The following is a 17893-nucleotide window of genomic DNA, read 5'->3' as shown; positions in this document are numbered from 1 at the left end:
ATTCAAACCAAAGGCAAAGAAGTTGAAAACTTTGAAAAAAATTTAGAAGAATGTATAACTAGAATAACCAATACAGAGAAGTGCTTAAAGGAGCTGATGGAGCTGAAAACCAAGGCTCGAGAACTACGTGAAGAATGCAGAAGCCTCAGGAGCCGATGCGATCAAATGGAAGAAAGGGTATCAGCCCTGGAAGATGAAATGAATGAAATGAAGCGAGAAGGGAAGTTTAGAGAAAAAAGAATAAAAAGAAACGAGCAAAGCCTCCAAGAAATGTGGGACTATGTGAAAAGACCAAATCTACGTCTGATTGGTGTACCTGAAAGTGACGGGGAGAATGGAACCAAGTTGGAAAACACTCTGCAGGATATTATCCAGGAGAACTTCCCCAATCTAGCAAGGCAGGCCAACATTCAGATTCAGGAAATACAGAGAACGCCACAAAGATACTCCTCGAGAAGAGCAACTCCAAGGCACATAATTGTCAGATTCACCAAAGTTGAAATGAAGGAAAAAATGTTAAGGGCAGCCAGAGAGAAAGGTCGGGTTACCATCAAAGGGAAGCCCATCAGACTAACAGCAGATCTCTCGGCAGAAACCCTACAAGCCAGAAGAGAGTGGGGGCCAATATTCAACATTCTTAAAGAAAAGAATTTTCAACCCAGAATTTCATATCCAGCCAAACTAAGCTTCATAAGTGAAGGAGAAATAAAATACTTTACAGACAAGCAAATGCTGAGAGATTTTGTCACCACCAGGCCTGCCCTAAAAGAGCTCCTGAAGGAAGCGCTAAACATGGAAAGGCAAAACCGGTACCAGCCACTGCAAAATCATGCCAAAATGTAAAGACCATCGAGACTAGGAAGAGACTGCATCAACTAACGAGCAAAATAACCAGCTAACATCATAAGACAGGATCAAATTCATACATAACAATATTAACTTTAAATGTAAATGGACTAAATGCTCCAATTAAAAGACACAGACTGGCAAATTGGATAAAGACTCAAGACCCATCAGTGTGCTGTATTCAGGAAACCCATCTCATGTGCAGAGACACACATAGGCTCAATATAAAAGGATGGAGGAAGATCTACCAAGCAAATGGAAAACAAAAAAAGGCAGGGGTTGCAATCCTAGTCTCTGATAAAACAGACTTTAAACCAACAAAGATCAAAAGAGACAAAGAAGGCCATTACATAGTGGTAAAGGGATTAATTCAACAAGAAGAGCTAACTATCCTAAATATATATGCACCCAATACAGGAGCACCCACATTCATAAAGCAAGTCCTGAGTGACCTACAAAGAGACTTAGACTCCCACACATTAATAATGGGAGACTTTAACACCCCACTGTCAACATTAGACAGATCAACGAGACAGAAATTCAACAAGGATACCCAGGAATTGAACTCAGCTCTGCACCAAGCAGACCTAATAGACATCTACAGAACTATCCACCCCAAATCAACAGAATATACATTTTTTTCAGCACCGCACCACACCTATTCCAAAATTGACCACATAGTTGGAAGTAAAGCTCTCCTCAATAAATGTAAAAGAACAGAAATTGTAACAAACTGTCTCTCAGATCACAGTGCAATCAAGCTAGAACTCAGGATTAAGAATCTCACTCAAAACCGCTCAACTACATGGAAACTGAACCACCTGCTCCTGAATGACTACTGGGTACATAACGAAATGAAGGCAGAAATAAAGATGTTCTTTGAAACCAACGAGAACCAAGACACAACATACCAGAATCTCTGGGATGCATTCAAAGCAGTGTGTAGAGGGAAATTTATAGCACTAAATGCCCACAAGAGAAAGCAGGAAAGATCCAAAATTGACACCCTAACATCACAATTAAAAGAACTAGAAAAGCAAGAGCAAACACATTCAAAAGCTAGCAGAAGGCAAGAAATAACTAAAATCAGAGCAGAAATGAAGGAAATAGAGACACAAAAAACCCTTCAAAAAATTAATGAATCCAGGAGCTGGTTTTTTGAAAGGATCAACAAAATTGATAGACCGCTAGCAAGATTAATAAAGAAAAAAAGAGAAAAGAATCAAATAGATGCAATAAAAAATGATAAAGGGGATATCACCACCGATCCCACAGAAATACAAACTACCATCAGAGAATATTACAAACACCTCTACGCAAATAAACTAGAAAATCTAGAAGAAATGGATAAATTCCTCAACACATACACCCTCCCAAGACCAAACCAGGAAGAAGTTGAATCTCTGAATAGACCAATAACAGGAGCTGAAATTGTGGCAATAATCAATAGCTTACCAACCAAAAAAAGTCCAGGACCAGATGGATTCACAGCCGAATTCTACCAGAGGTACAAGGAGGAACTGGTACCATTCCTTCTGAAACTATTCCAATCAATAGAAAAAGAGGGAATCCTCCCTAACTCATTTTATGAGGCCAGCATCATCCTGATACCAAAGCCTGGCAGAGACAGAACAAAAAAAGAGAATTTTAGACCAATATCCTAGATGAACATTGATGCAAAAATCCTCAATAAAATACTGGCAAACAGAATCCAGCAGCACATCAAAAAGCTTATCCACCATGATCAAGTGGGCTTCATCCCTGGGATGCAAGGCTGGTTCAATATAGGCAAATCAATAAATGTAATCCAGCATAGAAACAGAACCAAAGACAAAAACCACATGATTATCTCAATAGATGCAGAAAAGGCCTTTGACAAAATTCAACAACCCTTCATGCTAAAAACTCTCAATATATTAGGTATTGATGGGACGTATCTCAAAATAATAAGAGCTATCTATGACAAACCCACAGCCAATATCATACTGAATGGGCAAAAACTGGAAGCATTCCCTTTGAAAACTGGCACAAGACAGGGATGCCCTCTCTCACCACTCCTATTCAACATAGTGTTGGAAGTTCTGGCCAGGGCCATTAGGCAGGAGAAGGAAATCAAGGGTATTCAATTAGGAAAAGAGGAAGTCAAATTGTCCCTGTTTGCAGATGACATGATTGTATATCTAGAAAACCCCATTGTCTCAGCCCAAAATCTCCTTAAGCTGATAAGCAACTTCAGCAAAGTCTCAGGATACAAAATCAATGTACAAAAATCACAAGCATTCTTATACATCAATAACAGACAAACAGAGAGCCAAATCATGAGTGAACTCCCATTCACAATTGCTTCAAAGAGAATAAAATACCTAGGAATCCAACTTACAAGGGACGTGAAGGACCTCTTCAAGGAGAACTACAAACCACTGCTCAAGGAAATAAAAGAGGATACAAACAAATGGAAGAACATTCCATGCTTATGGGTAGGAAGAATCAATATCGTGAAAATGGCCATCCTTCCCAAGGTAATTTACAGATTCAATGCCATCCCCATCAAGCTACCAATGACTTTCTTCACAGAATTGGAAAAAACTACTTTAAAGTTCATATGGAACCAAAAAAGAGCCCGCATCGCCAAGTCAATCCTAAGCCAAAAGAACAAAGCTGGAGGCATCACACTACCTGACTTCAAACTATACTACAAGGCTACAGTAACCAAAACAGCATGGTACTGGTACCAAAACAGAGATATAGATCAATGGAACAGAACAGAGCCGTCAGAAATAATGCCACATATCTACAACTATCTGATCTTTGACAAACCTGACAAAAACAAGAAATGGGGAAAGGATTCCCTATTTAATAAATGGTGCTGGGAAAACTGGCTAGCCATATGGAGAAAGCTGAAACTGGATCCCTTCCTTACACCTTATACAAAAATCAATTCAAGATGGATTAAAGACTTAAATGTTAGACCAAAAACCATAAAAACCCTAGAAGAAAACCTAGGCATTACCATTCAGGACATAGGCATGGGCAAGGACTTCATGTCTAAAACACCAAAAGCAATGGCAACAAAAGCCAAAATTGACAAATGGGATCTCATTAAACTCAAGAGCTTCTGCACAGCAAAGGAAACTACCATCAGAGTGAACTGGCAACCTACAAAATGGGAGAAAATTTTCACAACCTACTCATCTGACAAAGGGCTAATATCCAGAATCTACAATGAACTCCACCAAATTTACAAGAAAAAAACAAACAATCCCATCAAAAAGTGGGCGAAGGACATGAACAGACACTTCTCAAAAGAAGACATTTATGCAGCCAAAAAACACATGAAAAAATGCTCACCATCATTGGCCATCAGAGAAATGCAAATCAAAACCACAGTGAGATACCATCTCACACCAGTTAGAATGGCCATCATTAAACAGTCAGGAAACAACAGGTGCTGGAGAGGATGTGGAGAAATAGGAACACTTTTACACTGTTGGTGGGACTGTAAACTAGTTCAACCATTGTGGAAGTCAGTGTGGCGATTCCTCAGGGATCTAGAACTAGAAATTCCATCCGACCCAGCCATCCCATTACTGGGTATATACCCAAAGGACTATAAATCATGCTGCTATAAAGACATATGCACACGTATGTTTATTGCGGCATTATTCACAATAGCAAAGACTTGGAACCAACCCAAATGTCCAACAATGATAGACTGGATTAAGAAAATGTGGCACATATACATCATGGAATACTATGCAGCCATAAAAAATGATGATTTCATGTCCTTTGTAGGGACATGGATGAAATTGGAAATCATCATTCTCAGTAAACTATCGCAAGAACAAAAAACCAAACACCGCATATTCTCACTCATAGGTGGGAATTGAACAATGAGAACACATGGACACAGGAAGGGGAACATCACACTTCGGGGACTGTTGTGGGGTGGGGGAGGGGGGAGGGATAGCATTGGGAGATATACCTAATGCTAGATGACGAGTTAGTGGGTGCAGTGCACCAGCATGGCACCTGTATACATATGTAACTTACCTGCACATTGCGCACATGTACCATAAAACCTAAAGTATAATAATAATAATAATAATAATAATAATAAATTAATTAATAAATAAATAAAATAAAATCACTGAGCTGCAAAAAAAAAAAGAGTGATAAAAATGAATACCTGAAAATATTAATCAATAGATATCTGCAGTGGCTATAATGATTACCAATATAGACTTTATAGCCAAAAAACTACCAGGGATTAAAGGATCAGTATATAATGTTAAAAGAGTCAAATTTTCAATAAGATAAAACCATCTTCAATCTGTATGCACCTAGTAATAGTACATTAAATTACACAAAACAAAAATGAATGGAAGTTAAAAGGTAAATAGGCTAATATACAATTATAATTGAAGACCCCAATACTATTTTCTCAGTAACAGAATAACTAGTAGACCAAAAAATCAAGCAGGATATAGAAGAAAAAATGTCGCTATTGAACAACTGGATCTAATTGGCATTTATAGAACACTCCCCCAAACAACAGCAAAATATACATTTTTTTCCACATGCAATTGGAACATTTACCAAGATAAGGCATGTCCTGGAACATAAAAAAAAATTAACAAATTTAAAATATTTGGAATATATGAAGATGTTCTCTGACCACAGTGGATATTAAACAAGAAACAAATATCAGAAAATTAACAGGAAAATTTCTAGACCCTTGGAAGTTAAATAACACATATTGAAATAACCCATGTATCAAAGCAGAAATCTCAAGAGAAATTACAAAATATTTTGAAATGAAGAAAAATGAAAATACATAAATATTTTTTTTTGATGCAGCTAATTCACTCTTTGGATTAAAATTTATGACAACAAGATGCATCTATCAGAAAAGAAGAGATTAGGTGCAGTGGCTCATGCCTATAATCCCAGCACTTTGGGAGGCCACACTGGGCAGATCGCTAGAACTCAGAAGGTTGAGATCAGTCTTGGCAACATGACTAAACTCCATCTCAAGAAAAATACAAAATTAGCTGGGCATGGTTATGTGTGCCTGTTTTCTCAGCTACTTGGGGGCCAAAGCTGGAGGATTGCTTGGGAGATGGAGGGTACAGTGAGCCATGTTTGTGCTGAGGCAGCCTGGGTGACAAAGTGAGACTCAAAAGAAAAGAAAAGAAAGAAAGAAAGAAAGAAAGAAAGAAAAGAAAGAAAGAAAGAAAGAAAGAAAGGAGAAAGAAGAAAGAAGAAAGAAAGAAAGAAAGAAAGAAAGAAAGAAAGAAAGAAAGAAAGAAAGAAAGAAAGAAAGAAAGGAAAGAGAAAGAAGAAAGAAAGAAAGAAAAAAGAAAGAAAGAGAAAGAAAGAAAGAAAGAGAAAGAGAGAGAGAGGAAGGGAGGGAGGGAGGAAGGAATGTAAGGAAAGAAGGGAAAGGAAAGAGAGGGGGAAAAAAATTCTCAAAAAAAAAAATCTAAGCTTCCACCTTAAAGTAGAAACAAGAAAAAAAAAACAGAAAGAAATAGTAAAAATAACAACAAAAATTAAATGAATAAAAAGCAGAAACACAATAATCAATGAAAACACAAGCTGATTCCTTTAAAAGATTGATACAATTTATAAAGCTCTAGCAAGATTTACAAAGAAAAAAGAGACAAGACACAAATTTCCAATATCAGGAATAAAAGAAGCGACATCATGACTGAATTTGCAGGCTTTAAGAGGATACTAAATTAATACTATTGATAAATGCAACAAATCTGACAAATTATGTGAAATTCAAATTACTTGAAAAACATCAAATTACCACTACTTACCCAAAATGATATAGATAATATGAACGGTCCTACAGCTATTAAAAACTCGAATTCAAAGTTAACCTAAAAAGCTTTCTGAAAAAGAAATCTTTATGCTTAGGTGTCTTAACTGTTAAATTCCACTAAATGTTTAAAGGAGTTATAACACTAATGCTAGTTAAATTCTACTAAATATTTAAAGGAGATATAACACTAATGCTACATATTTTCTTCCAGAAAATGGAATAAAGGAGATATTTCATAATTTATTTTATGAAACCATGAATAAAATTCAAACAAAGGTGATACAGGAAAAAAAATTCCAAAGACCAATATATTCCTCATGAACATAGACACAAAGTCCCTGGTAAAATATTAGGAAAGTGAACACAGCATTATATAAAAAGTAAACAGGAAATCAGCACTAAGGAAAAATGCAATTTACTCAAATAATGCAAAGTTTGTTCAATAATTGAAAAGTAATCTGTGTAACTCATCATATTGACAATCTAAAGAAGAAAAACCCACATTTTATCAATTGATCCTGAATTGGCATTTGACAATTTTTGATGTATATCTGATATAGATATAGATGTACAAATTTTTTGAGACAGTCTCACTCTGTCACCCAGGCTGGAGTGCAGTGATGTGACTACAGTGCACTGCAGCCTCTACCTCCCAGGCTCAAGTGATCCTCCCACATCAGCCTCGTGAGTAGGTGAGACTACAAGTGTGTGCCACCATGCCTGGATAATTTTTTATTTTATTTTTTGTAGTGACAGGGTCTCACTATGTTGCCAGGGCTGGTCTTGAACAGCTTTGCTCAAGCCATCCTCTTGCTTCAGCCTCCCAAAGTGCTTGGATTATAGGCATGACCTACCGCACTGGCTTATATTTTTAAAAAGTTGTATTGTGTACATATGTGAAGTGCAACATAATGCTTTGATATATGTATACATTTGGAATAATTGAATCAAGACAATTAGCATGTACATCACCTCAAATACTTTTTTTTGTGGTGAGAATATTTAAAATCTGCTCTTTTAGCAATTCTCAAGTACACAGTACATTATTATTAACTATAGTTACCATGCTATACAATAGATCTTCAGAACTTATTTCTGCTGTCTAACTGAAACTTTAAACCTTGTGACCAGCATCTTCCCATACTCTCTTTGTCCCCAGCCAGCCCCTAGTAACTGCCATTCTACTCTCTACATCTTTTAATTCAACTTTTAAAGATTTCGCATATAAGTGAGATCATGCAGTATTTGTCTTTCTGTGCTGGACTTATTTTACTTAGAATAATGTCCTCAAGTTCCATTCATGTTGTTGCAAATCACAGAATTTTATTCTTTTTTTAAGGCTGAATAGTATTCCATTGTGCATATGTACCACATTTTATTTATTCATCTGTTGATGGACACTTAAGTTTATTAAATATCTTGGCTATTGTGAATAATGCTGCAATAAACACAGGAGTGCAGATATCTCTTTCACATACTGATTTCATTTCGTTTGGATACATACCCAGAAGTGGAATTGCTGGTTCATATGGTAGTTCTATTTTTAATTTTTTGAAAAACCTCCATATTGTTTTCCATAATTGCTATACTAATTTACATTCTCACCAGCAATGTGCAAGAATTCCTTTTTCTCTGCATCTTCACCAACATCTTCTATCTTTTTTTAAACATAAAAGGCATTATAATAGATGTGAAGTGATATTTCATTGTGACTTTAATTTGCATTTTCCTGATGATTAGTTTCATAAACCTGTTAGCCCTTTCAATGTCTTTTGAGAAATGTTCATTTGGGTCCTTTGCCCATTTAAAAATCAGGTTATTTGTTTTATTGTTATTGAGTTGTTTGACTTCCTTACATATTTTGGATATTATCCTCTCATTAGGTGTATAGTTTGCATGTATCTTCTCTTATTTCATAGGTTGTCTCTTCACTCTGTTAGTTGTTTTCTTTGCTGTACAGAACCTCTTTAGTTTGATGAAATCCAGTTTGTTTATTTTTGCTTTTATTGTCAGTGCTTTTGGGGTCATATTCAAGAAATCTTTGCAAAAACCAATGTCAAGAAGGTTTTTCCTCTATATTTTATTTTACTAGTTTTGTAATTTCAGGTGATGTATGTATATGGGGTGATAAAAGGGTCTAATTTTATTATTCTGCATATGTTCAGTATCCCATTCTTGATAAAGAATTTCAGGCTGGACCCAGTGGCTCATGTCTGTAATCCCACCATTTTGGGAGGCCGAGGCAGGCAGATCATGAGGTCAAGAGATAGAGACAATCCTGGCTAACATGGTGAAACCCCATCTCTACTAAAAATACAAAAATTAGCTGGGCGTGGTGGCGCACACCTGTAATCGCAGTTGTGACTGCAATAAATCAAGAAAAACAATAAAATAAAAGATGTATGAGGTGAGAAGGAAGAAATAAACTGTGCTTATTTTCATATGACATGATTTCCAACATAAAAATTCCCAGAAATTTATTTTTTAAATCCAAGGATAAATATGTAAGTCAAGCAGGGTTACAGAACACAGAACACAGACCTTGTTGTTTACAAGGTCAAAACACAAAACAATCATTATTATGCACACTAGCAATGAACAATTTGATAACAAATTTTTTAAAAAAAATTACAAAACTCTCTACAGAGAAGAAATACATAGAAGAAATACAAACCTAACCAAACTGCAATATCTGTGTGCTGAAACTACAAAATGCTGATGAAGGAAATCAAAGAAAATCTGAATAACAGAAAGATAAAGCTTGCTCATGGATTAGAATATTAAAGGGAGGAAATTTGTTAATTCTGGCCAAATTATAATTTTATGCAAAATTCTAACAAAATTTTTGTGGGTTTTTTTTGTAGATGTAGACAAGCTGATTCTAAAACTTATATAGAGAGCCAAATGAATTAAAATGACTAAAGCAGTCTTAAAAATTAGAGAATTCATAGCACCTGACTTTTAGATATACTACAAAACTACAATAATCAAGAAAATGTGGTATTAGCAAAGAAACAGACTCATACATCAGTCTAGAGCAGTCTTGGAACAGGATAGACCATCAAGAAATAAATCCATATAGGTATAACTATTTGATTTTTGGCAAAGGTGCAAAATAAGTAAATAGAGAAAGAACAGGTGTGGTTTCTTTGAAAAAATAAATGGTGTTGGAACAATTGAACACCCACATGCAAACAAAACATAACAGAAGGAAAAGTTAAACTTTACACCTATATCTTTTTTTTTGTTTTTAGAAACTGATATTTATTTTTCGTCAACCTTATTTCCATGTTGCTTAAGAGCCCGTGCAAGAACAGCTTAAGACCATTCAGTGGTTGCTCCTACGCATTCAGTGGCCTGAGTGGTGGGAGCTGCAGACCAGTCTTCTGCGGCAGGCTAAGCGCTCCAGTCTTCAGTAGGGAAATGCTGAATAGGCACAGAGGGCACCTGCACATCTTTAGACCAGTCTGCAACCTCAGACTGAGTAGCAGTGAACTCAGGAGCTGGAGCAGTCCATTCACCTTGAAAATCCTCCTTAGTCACAGCATTTTCAGCAGCAGCCTGCTCTTCTTTTTCAATCTACAGAATCTCTGTAGAAGTAGAGATCAGGCATGACCTCCCATGGGTGTGTACGGGAAATGGTGCCACGCATGGGCAGAACTTCCTGGACCAGTATCCATCACATCAAACCCACTGAGTGAGCTCCCTTGTTGTTGCATGGAATGGCAATGTCCATATAGCGCAGAGGAGTATCTGTGTTACACAGAGCAATGGTAGGTAGGTTAACATAAGATGCCTCCATGAGAGGCTGGTGGTCAGTCCTGGGGTCAGTAACCACAAGAAGTCATGGCTCCTGGAAGGCTGCCTGGATCTGGTTAGTGAAGTTTCCAGGAGCGAAGCGGCCAGCAATTGGAGTGGCTCCAGTGGCAGCAGCAAACTTCAGCTTGGCCCCCTAGCCAGTATTCCTGGAGGATATAACACTGACATCAGCAGGATTTTCAATGGCAACAATGGCACAAGCTGCCAGCAGAAGCTTCTCCCAGGTCCTCTTCAGATTTATGATGTAGATCTAATCACTTTTCCTTTTATAGATGTACTGTTCCATTTGGAAGTCAAGATTGGCGCCACCTAAGTGGGTTCCTGCTGCAAGGAATTTAAGGACATCCTCCTTCATTTGCAGGACATCAAGGGCTCCGGACATTGTGAAAGTTTCCCTTTAAGTTACGACGGGAATTCATAACAAAGCTGTATGGACCCTTCTGTAGGTAGCGCGGAAAGGCTGTATCACTATTAATGCAAAGTGGATAATAGATCTGAATGTAAAACCTAAAACTATGAAGCTGTTAGAAGAACACATGAATTGGGGTTAGGCAAGATATCAAAGAGTTATCAGACATGATATCATAAGTGCAATTCATTTATAAAAAAGATAAATTGGATTTTACTAAAAATTTAAAACGTTTTGCTCTCGGAAGGACACTGTTAAGAAAATGAAAAGATAAGCTATGTACTAGGATAAAATATTTTCAATGTATATATCTAACAAAGGACTTCTGTCCAAAATAGAAAAAGAACCCTCAAAATTCAACAGTAAGAAAATAAAAAACTCAATTAAAATATAGGTAAATAATTTGAACAGATACTCAACAATGAGGATATATGGATACAAATAACCACACAAAAGGATATCTACTATTTTTCATCACTGTAGATATGAAAATTAAAACCACATAATTTTCAATATTGAATAGTTAAATTTAAAAATATTGAAAATACCTATTGCTGATGAGGATGCAGAGAAATTTTAACTCTCATACATTCTTTATGGGAGTTACACGGGCCTTGAAACTGAACTAAATTGTCCCCTACTTCAAAATTAATTGGAACTTGTGACTCTTTATCCCTTCCAATTTTTCCCTTTTGGAATGAAAAAGTTTATACTGTCTATATTTAATGTCTGTGCCTGTCCCACCATTGTGTTTTGGGTTCAGACAACTTGCTTTCTTGTTTTACATGTCCACAGAAAGACAACTATTTTTTCCCAGAATGGATCATACCTAGTGATATGGTTTGGTTCTGGGTTCCCACCCAAATCTCATGTTGAATTGTGATCCTGACTGTTGGAAGTCAGGACTGGTGGGAGGTGATTAGATCATGGTTCAGACAGTCTGGAATAGTTTAGCAATTAAAAAAAAAGTTAAACATACACTTACATAACCAAGCAATCCCATATTTTTGGTATTTACCCAAGAGAAATGAAACATATTCACAAAATCTTATTAACTAACATTCACAGCAGCTGTATTTGTAATTTCTAAAAACTGAAAACAAGCATAATATCCTCAGTGGATGAATTGATAAACCACTTCGGTATATACATACAATGGAACACTTTCTACTCAGCAAGAAAAAGAAAGAAACTAGTGATGTATACAATTCTTGGATGCATCTCAAAAGAATTAAGCTGAGTGAAAGAAGATAATCTGAAGAAGTTACACACTTGTTTTTATTTAAAGCAACATTCTAAACAAAACACTGTAGTGCTGGAAGGTGGCAACAAATGTCTAAAAATATGGAAGTGGATATCCTATTCTCATTGCCACTTGTGGGAGATTCAAGATATTTATGGGGTGGTAAAGAAGAGATATGGGCATGGGGTGGTGGTACCACATGCAGGCTTTATCAGGAAAATGCCTTGACAGATTTGTATATTAGGAAAAGTCTCTCACTGCACGAGACTCTCCAGAGGCTATGGTGTGGGGGCCACCACTCTGAAGGGAAATAAGACAGGGTACTTCTGTGGGAGAGGGCTTAGGAGACGGAACTTATGTGTCTACATGATGTCACTCAGTAGCCCAGAAGGGATTCTCTAGGTGAGAGGGTTCCAGAGCATAGCAGCAGTTTGGGATCTTTACAGATTTGGAGTTTATCCTATGGCTAGGAGATGCTGTGTGCACTTCCACGGGGCATTCAAAGCAAACAGGCTCTAAACATCTAAAATATGCTTATTTGTGGAATATTTAAAACAATGAGATATACGAAAATTTGAGTTTGGCCCTAGTATGCTTATAAATTAATGGATCCTTGCCTGCTGTGAAGAAGTAAACAACCTAGGTGCCAATATTCAGAGGTCATAATTAGTGTAATTGTATAACAATTGGTTAATGGGTAGAGGCTGGAGGAAATTAGGGTACATAATAAAAATCAAAACAAAACACCCTAGATTGCCTTGAAGAGACCGTGGGTAGAAATCGGAATGTTACAGGCAATTCTGTTAAGGAGTCAGGAAATGAGGAACATGTTATCGAGATTGAAAACATTTTATACATAACTGAGGAATTGTTATATAGTGGCAGAAAACTTGGCTGTATTGTGTTCTATAGTTGAGGAGAAAACAGAGATTAGAAACAATAAAATTTGATGGGTAGCTAAAATGATTTCCAAGTAAAGCATTGAAGGTGTGGCCTATTTTTTTTTCCTGCTTAGTGAAAAGCAGTAGGAAAGAGATAAAGTAAGACAGTTAAGCAAAAAGGAATTTGCACTTGATAAATCAGGAGGTTATTGTTCTATCCAGATTGTAAAGCATGCTAAAATGAGGAAAGTCACTGTCAGGAAAGTGTGCAATGGAGAAGATGCCAAGGAAATAGTTGGATAAACTTGCATTGATGCACTTAGGTCTGTGATTAATGGATCCACTCAGCCATCTCAGTGGAAGCCAGGGATAGAGATGGGGTTATCCAGGAAAGATCTATGGAGGACTTTCTTGTCTAATGCCATAGACCCTTGTGACATACGCAGGAGATCCACAAAGTTATTGAGAATGTCATATCAGCAGGAACACTCCTAGCTTGGACTGAAAGGAATAGAGAAAGGACAACATGAGAGAAAGACATTGGGCTTCCAAAACTACACTGGCAGGAAACTGCAACTGCAAACATGTGCTCCCACTTAAGCAAAAGGAATAATAACTCTCTTTATTATTCCTTTAGAGGAGACCGTGCAGGTGGAACAGAGGCCTGTGGAGCTGCCACAATTTCAGATGGCATAGTATCAAGGCACAGAGCATTATTCATGGGCCTTGAAACCTAACAAAATTGTCCCATTTCGAACTGAATTGGAACTGGTGGCTCTTTATCCCTTCCAATTTTTCCCTTTTGGAATGAGAAAGTTTATACTGTCTATATTTAATGTCTGTGCCTGTCTCACCATTGTATTTTGGATTCAGATAATTTGTTTTCTTGTTTTACATGTCCACAGAAAAAGTTTTTTTCCCAGAAGGGATCATACCTAGTGACATGGTTTGGCTTTATGTTCCCACCCAAATCTCATGTTGAATTGTGATCTTGTTGGAGGTCAGGCGCGGTGGGAGGTGATTAGATCATGGGGGTGGTTTCTAATGGTTAAGCACCATCCCCCCAGTGCTATCTCGTGATACACTTTTCATGAGATGTGGTTGTTTAAAAATGTGTAGCACTTTCCCCTCTGCTCTCTGTCGTCCTCCTGGTCTGCCATGTGGAGAAGGTGCTTGCTTCCACTTCACCCTTACACCATGATTATAAGTTACCTGAGGCCTCCCCAGCCATATCTCTTGTACAGTCTCTGGAACTGTGAGTCAATTAAACCTCTTTTCTTAATAAATTATCCAGTATCAGGTAATTCTTTATAGCAGTATGAGAACGAACTAATACACTCAGACTAATTTGTACCTGATTTAGTTGATGAGATTGGGACTTTTGAGCTGATGATATTTAGATGGGACTTTGTACTTAGAATGGACGATGTAATGGTTGAGACTTTGCAGAATATGAGTGGTATGAGTATATTTTATATGTGGAACAGGTGTGAATTTTGGGGGGCCAGAGGGTGGACTGTAGGAGGTTGAATGATGCCACTCTCAGAAGATATGTCTATATCCTTATCCCCAGAACCTGAGAATGTGACTTTATTTGGAAAAAGGGTCTTTGCTGGTGCAATTAAGCATCTCAATATGAGATCAACCTGGATTATGTAAATGAGTTCTAAATCCAATGACATCCTTTTAAGAGAAACACAGGACAGCAACACATAGGAAGATGAGAAGATCATAAGAAGACAAAGGCAGAGATGGGAGTTATGCAGCCACAAGCCAGGAAATCACCTCGAGCCATCAGGGAGGAGGCAAGGAAGAATTTCCCCCTAAATCCTTCAAAGAGAGTGACACCTTGATTTTGGACTTCTGGTGTCCAGAACTATGAGATAACTCATTTTGGTTGTTTTCAACCACCATTTGTGGTAACTTGTTATGGCAGCCCTAGGAAACAAATACATATACTTTGTTACATTTTTAGATTTAGAGCTCTTTTAAGTGAGGATCACACTGGTATTATAGAAGAACCCTCATGTACATTTTGTTTCTTTGTGTACGTTTGGGAGCCTGGGATTCTTGTTTTTGAAATGATCGTGACAGAAAATACAGCCCTAAGTTTACACAGACTTCTTAATAGCCCCCATGAAGAGCAACTCTTAAGAAAGCATAAGATTCTATGTCAAATTCAATTTTGGGTCTCATTGGGCGATATAGGATTCTACTGAAAAGGTATGTTGTTTTTAATCTTCCAATTTGTAGCAGGATTACTTCTACAATGGGAGGTAATTTCAGTAGGTAGTTAGGACATAAGGACAAGAAGGCAACTTTTCTGAGCTGGTTTTCTTATCCTTGAAAGAGGAAAGCATTAGGATCTAACTTGCATCGTGTTTATTTTACATGAGAAAGGATGTGAACATGCTTTTTAAGCTATAAGACACCACACAAATGTACTTTAAAGCTATTAATATTGCTAGATGATTTTAAGCTGAAATATTTCAACATTTACACTTTATGCTAACATGTTTTCTCCCTCATTCCTATTTCATTAAATTAATTCCAACACTGAGTCATTTATCGTGACATCTTATCAGTTTCCACAATTTTGGATCACTTGCCTATTCCACACCATCATCCAAATTCAGATTAAGAAGTTTGCCTCTAGTTTTTGAGGCTATTATAACAATGTTTGGAAAATTGTGAATGAGCATTTTTTTCTGGAATTAATATATTTATCAAGTCATTCCCAGCGGGCCATCACTTACCTGTTACATATCAAGCTATCTAGCTATTTTGATAATTTTCTTATTGATAAAAGGTTGGCCATGAAATTTTTGCTTGATTTGAAAAACCTAGCTATTCAATTATTATTGATTTTAATGTTATAGTTTTGCTGTGTTTAAGAACAAAAACAAAAACCCTACATATTAACTGAAAATCCCAGTTAATAACCTGAATAAATATTGCAAAATAATTTCTTATACTTGAATTTTTCTGTTTTAACTAGGATATTATACGTTGCTGACTATAGCCTTCATGCTAATTAACTTCAATCAAATGAAGACTCTGATTCTAGCAAGAAATGTCAGAAAGAATAAGGTAAAAATAATATGTCGGCCTTCACTCTTCATGCTGCAGCCTTTAGCTCCAAAATAATAGAATGAAAGGCTATGGAAATTCGTTCATGCAAAACAATTACTTCCCATATTTGACTCATTACCATATAGCTATGTTAACTCATGGTGGATTCATTTCCTTTATTTGCTTTCTCTGAAGGCATTTTTTTCACTTTACTGTTTACTGCTTGTCCAATATTTTGTTTTTTCTACTATTCTTTGTTCAAACTGCAAAAATCTGAAATAAAAATATAATATAGAAGTATAGGCATCAGCTAACATTTTCTATGGCATATGGTACTTCAGATGCCATATGTACCAGTGTTTAGTGATTCTGGCAAAGAGGCATAGAATGGTGAAATCCAACTGCCAGGATTGCTGAAAACAAATATGTAAATGCTCCAGGGCTTTTGTTATTCATAACATACCTCTAACACAGCACATACAATATGCTGTTCATTCTGTAACTAGTATAACTAATAAACCACATTTTTCTCTCTTATTTTTTAAGGCCTCTCCAAGTCTGTATGGTCTTCTGACTCTAACCTTCAATCTCTCTACTGAACTCTATGTTTCAGGAAGCTCATATTAATGAAAGAGGCCTAGGGGAATACATTCATCCTTTTTCAAGGGCATTTATTTATTTTTCAAAATAAAATCCAAAGTCTTCTGCAGGCCTCTTCTGTGAAACAAAGAAAATGCACTGGGTATGTTCTCTAGACAACATGCAGTCACGAGGCGAAAGCAGATAACACCAGGAAAGGCAAATTTTGGCAGAAGAAGAGGAGAAGTTTCTTTACTGTGAGGGTGTCCAGTGGTCTTTCCCACACTGAAGTTCCATAGGATGTAATGTAAGAGGAAGTTTATGGATATGATTACTTTTAAAAAGGTGAACAATGAGAATTTTAATACTTTTAAGCTGCTACAAGCATTCAGGCCCATGTAAAAAAAATCACAATTTTGAGATAATCATTATGTAAGAAATAAAAGTCAGCCTTGTTTTGTTTTGTTTTCTCTGCTAACTGCACATAGCTGATGGAAAATAACCTCCTCCTTTCTGTTTCATAGATGGGCAGTAGACACAAAGTGGAAAGAACAGCGAGAGTACTTAGAGGTCATTATGTTCCACTTGTCATCAGACAAGCCGTTTAACCTCTTTGAGCTTGTTTCCATATGTATGATGAGGATAATATCTTCCCTGGGGATATTACTGTGAGGATAATATGCTATAATCTTTGTGAAAGTGCACTTATCTAGCATTTTTATTATTAAAAAGAAAGCATCTGTAGATTTACTGGTAGTTTAGAGATCTAAGGAGGCTCGTACTACTCACCACTGTTTTTCAGGATGCACAAAAATGTAGAAGGAATATTGGAGATGGAAAATTGTGAATGTACCAACGAGATGGTCAATGATGAGAATGACTCCTTCTGGGTTTAGTTCTTTTAGGTTGAAACAAATGAAACTATATAGGTCAAAAATGATCTAATGTAAGACAAACTATTTAGTCATCCTTAGCTGTTTTGATGGATTCCCACGATATCACATACGCACATGCTCACTTTTTCCTTTCAAGTTTCTGCAGTAACTATTAACTAGAAGCGCAGTCTGATTTCCATTTCTGCTTACCAGCTTCTTCCTTTTTCATCATCCCATTATCAAATTATTTGATTGTAACTCTGAAATGGTTCTCAAATGTGAACTTTTTATGTCCACTGCCACTGCCACAGTCCAGCTATTTCTTGCTAAGATTGTTGA

At 36.7% G+C, this 17893-nt stretch overlaps 1 long non-coding RNA gene across 1 annotated transcript in view; it reads left to right on the top strand.

Moving 5' to 3' along the window:
• Positions 1-16029: 16029 nt before the first annotated feature.
• LOC134761288 (uncharacterized) overlaps positions 16030-17893 on the top strand; it is a 59512-nt gene continuing 57648 nt past the window's right edge. Inside the window, exon 1 of the long non-coding RNA XR_010139735.1 lies at positions 16030-16118. This is a non-coding gene — a long non-coding RNA (uncharacterized LOC134761288). The remainder of the gene's footprint in view (positions 16119-17893) is intronic.

This window comes from Pongo abelii, chromosome 3, assembly GCF_028885655.2.
Source record: "Pongo abelii isolate AG06213 chromosome 3, NHGRI_mPonAbe1-v2.0_pri, whole genome shotgun sequence".
Lineage (NCBI taxonomy): Eukaryota > Metazoa > Chordata > Mammalia > Primates > Hominidae > Pongo > Pongo abelii.
The sequence above is the reverse complement of the archived record's forward strand: the minus strand, read 5'-3'. Positions and strand labels throughout refer to the sequence as shown.